At 46.4% G+C, this 4,280-nt stretch overlaps 1 protein-coding gene across 1 annotated transcript in view; it reads left to right on the top strand.

The window, feature by feature from the left end:
* The first annotated feature begins 3,944 nt into the window (after positions 1-3,944).
* The window catches only part of LOC137352128 (tumor necrosis factor receptor superfamily member 9-like), a 97,025-nt gene continuing 96,689 nt past the window's right edge, over positions 3,945-4,280 (top strand). Inside the window, exon 1 of the mRNA XM_068017262.1 lies at positions 3,945-4,028. The gene's annotated coding sequence lies outside the window, so the exon portion shown is untranslated. The remainder of the gene's footprint in view (positions 4,029-4,280) is intronic.

The raw sequence follows: 4,280 nt of genomic DNA, 5'->3' as shown, positions 1-4,280 counted from the left end.
CTGTGATGCTGTCTTACTCTGAATGTTACTGCGCAGTATCTGATTACCTGATGTGCCACACTCACTGCCTTGCTCTACGGTGACATGGCGAAAATAGGAATATCCATTTTTTTTTTTTGTTGCAATATTTTATTGTAATCTCTAGTTTCCTTTCAAATTATATATTTTTTGAATTCAATGAAGTGTTTTCAAAATGTAGTCACTTTTGCAATGTAGGAAATCTGGCTACCAATTTGTGCACAGTAAGGTCTCACAAATGGGAATGAAAATGACCAGATAATCTGTTGGTTGAGGAATAAATATTGGTCAGGACATTGGGTGAACTCCCCAGCTCTTCCAATAGTGCCTTATTATTTTTACATCCATCTGAGGGCAGACGAAGCCTCAGTTTAACATCTCAAGAAAGAGACCTGCCAATGACAGTGTGGCACTCCCTCAGTTCTGCAACTGAATTGTAAGGGTAGATTATGAGCTCAAGTTTCGAGTGAATCATGAACCCATAATCTGACTCACTCAGGTTATGGGTCTGCTACCACTGAGCCATGGCTGACATTAAGAATGTAATGATGTAGAGTTGTTATTGGGGCTTTTTAACAGCTCTCATCAGCATGATCACATTCATGTGGCAGAAGGTCTGATGACTGAGTAAATCATCTTCTGTGCACTGAACTGGTGGATGGCTCTAGTGATGTTTCATCAAGCCAGCTGACAGTGTATCTCTTTCCACACACACAGCAGGTGAATGGCCTTTCTCCAGTGTGAATGCGCTGGTGTTTAATCAGGCTAGATGAATCAACAAATCTCTTCCCACAGACAATACAAGTGACAGGCTTCTCTCCAGTGTGAATACACTGGTGTGTTAACAGATGGGATAGTTGAGTGAATCCCTTCTCACACACTGAGCAGGTGAATGGCCTCTCCCCAATGTGAATGCGCTGGTGTGTCTGCAGGTTGAATGACTGAGTGAATCCCTTCCTGCACATGGAGCAGGTGAATAGCTTTCCTTCAGTGTGAATGCGTTGGCATGCCAGCATGTCTGATGAATGAATTAATTCCTTCCCACCCACCCCCCCCCCCCCCCCCCCCACCCCCACCCCCACCCCCACAACACTGAGCAAGTGCATGGCCTCTCTCCAGTGTGAATGTGCCAAGTGTCAGCAGGTCAGTGAATTGATAAATCCTTTTGCATACACGCATTCAAGGGGGTTCAGAGTAAACATGTTCCCACAAAGAAAAAGGGTGAGATGGCCAAATCTAGAGCTCCATGGATGTCACGGAGCTTACATGGTAAGGATAAGGTAGAAAAGGAAAGCTTATGTCCAACACTGAAAACTCAATACTACAGAAAGCCAAAAGGAGTATAGAAAGTGGAGGGGTGAAATCAAAAAGGAAATTACGAAAGCAAAGGGCATGAAAGAAGATTGGCAAGCAAAATCAAGATGAACCCAAAGATGTTTTATCAATACATTAAGAGTAAGAGGATAATTAAGGAGAGAACAAGGCCCATAAAAGACCAAAAAAGTAACCTATGTGCAAGGGCGGAAGATGTTGGTATGGTTCTTAATGAATACTTTGTGTCTGTCTTCACAAAAGAGGACGACGATGCAGATATTGTAGTTGAGGAGGAGTGTGAAGTATTGGATGTGATAAACATAGGGAAAAGAGGTAGTATTAATGGGATTAGCATCCTTGAAAGTTGATAAATCACCTGGGCCAGATAAAATGTACCCCAGGCTGTTAAAAGAAGGAAGAGAGGAAATAGTGGAAGGTCTGATCATCATTTTCCAGTCCTCACTGGATGGAGGTGTGATGCCAGAGGATTGGAGAACGGCTAACGTTGTACCTCTGTTTAAAAAGGGAGTGAGGGATAGACCAAATAATTACAGGTCAGTCTGTCTAACCTCAGTAGTGGGCAAACTATTGGAATCTATTTTGAGACACAGGATAAACTGCCACTTAGAAAGGCACAGGTTAATCAAGGATAGTCAGCATGGATTTGATGAGGGAAGATCTTGTTTGATCAACTTGATTGAATTTTTTGAAGAAGTAACAAGGAAGATAGATGAGGGTAGTGCAGTTGATGTGGTCTACATGGATTTCAGCAAGGCTTTTGACAAGGTCCCACATGGCAGACTGGTTAAAAAAATAAAATCCCATTGGATCCAGGGAAATGCAGCAAGGTGGACACAAAATTGGCTCAGTGGCAGGAAACAAAGTGTAATTGTTGACAGGTGTTTTAGCGACTGGAGGGCTGTTTTCAGTGGCATTCCACAGGGCTCAGTACTGGGTCCCCTGCTTTTTGTGGTATATATTAAAGATTTGAATGTAAATGTAGGGGGCATAATCAAGAACTTTACAGATGACACAATGATTGGCCATGTGGTAGATAGTGAGGAGGATAGCTGTAGGAAGATATTGATGGTCTGGTCATTAGGGCAGAAAAGTGACAAATGGAATTCAACTTTGAGAAGTGTGAGGTGATGCATTTGGGGTGGTCAAACAAGGCAAAGGATTACACGATTAATGGGAAAATACGAAGAAGTGTAGAGGAAGTGAGGGACCTTGGAATGAATGCCCACAAATCCCTGAAGGTAGCAGGACAGATTGATGAAGTGGTTAAGAAGGGTCACTGACCCGAAACGTTAACTCTGCTCTTTCCACAGATGCTGCCAGACCTGCTGAGTGATTCCAGCATTTCTTGTTTTTGTTATGGAATCTTTTCCTTTATTAGCTGAGGTATAGAATATAAGAGTAGGGAGGTTATGCTGGAACTGTATAACTCATTGGTTAGGCCACAACTTGAGTACTGTGTGCAGTTCTGGTCACCTCATTACAGAAAGGATGTAATTGCATTAGAGAGGGTACAGAGGAGATTTACGAGGATGTTGCTGGGACTGGAAAATGCAGCTATGAGGAAAGATTGGATAGGCTGGGGTTGTTCTACTTGGCACAGAGAAGGCTGAGGGGAGATCAGATTGAAATATACAAAATTTTGAGGGGCCTGGATAGAGTGGAGGTGTATTCACTGTAGCAGAGAGGTCAGTGACTAGGGGGCATAGATTTGAAGTGATTGATAGAATAATTAAAGGGGAGATGAGGAAAATGTTTTCACCCAGAGGGTGGTGGGGGTCTGGAACTCACTGCCTGAAAGGGTAGTTGAGGCAGAAACCCTCAACTCATTCAAAAGGGGTCTGGATATGAACCTCAAGTGCCGTAATCTGCAGGGCTGCAGGCCAAATGCTAGAATGGGTGGATCGTTTTTCAGTCGGCACAAACTCTCTGTCCTCAGCATGAAGGTGCTGGTGTGTCAGCAGGTTAGATATAAAAGTGAATCTCCTCTCACATGTGGAACAGATGAAAGGCCTCCCTCCAGTGTGAACTCACTAGTGTTTTACTAGGTTGTATTTAAAAGTGAATCCCTTCCTACACTCGGAGCACGTATACGGCTTCTCACCGCCGTGAATGGTGGAGTGCTTTAGGTTGTAGGCCTGATTGAAGCTCTTATCACAGTCTGGGCACTCGAATACTCTCGCTTGGATGTGTCTCCTGGTGCTTCTCCAGCCACTGTGGTGTCTTAAACCCTTTCCCACAGATTGAGCAGACAAAGAGCTTCCCTGCTACACCCACAGACGTCTTCTGTTCAGGCCGTTGCTCAATGCCTGAGCAGCCGCTGAGTTCCAGCTTCCGGTTTGCAAACCTTCCATCTCCAATATTCACAGGCCTAACCTTAGCCACGATCTCTGCTCTTCCCCCGGCTGGAGCTCCCGACTCTTATTATTGACTTCGCCGCAAAATGCCTTCTGCTCTTCACTGGTTGTTGCGTTGGCCCCAGTGATTGACAGCTAATCCGGGATAGGAGGGGGGTGCACGTGTTTGGTGCGCTTGCGCTCTGGTACCGGCCCCTGGTTGCCAGGTTACAGCATCCTGGTATTTAAAGATGGCGTCGCGCTGGTGGCTGCTGCTATTGGTGGTGGCGGTGGGCGGGGCCGGTCCGGAGCGGGAGGCGGGGCTCGAATCCATGCAAGGAGGTAAAGAGAGGACGGGAACCCGGGCAGCGATGGCACCTGACTCCACGGCTTCGGGAAACAATAGGCCCCAGTTTGGGGAACGGCTGGAAGAGCAGTGTTTCACCCAGGGAGCACTGGCTACCTGAGGCCTCGGCCTGGGCTGGGGCTGGGGCTGGGGCTGGGGCTGGGGCTGGGGCTGGGGCTGGGCTGCTGATGCTGATGTGAGAGGACAGTGATCGCGGGCACTATAGTTCCGGGATCGTGAAAGTGGAG

Source organism: Heterodontus francisci, chromosome 37 (genome assembly GCF_036365525.1).
Source record: "Heterodontus francisci isolate sHetFra1 chromosome 37, sHetFra1.hap1, whole genome shotgun sequence".
NCBI lineage: Eukaryota > Metazoa > Chordata > Chondrichthyes > Heterodontiformes > Heterodontidae > Heterodontus > Heterodontus francisci.
This window is presented reverse-complemented; position numbering and strand designations above follow the sequence as displayed.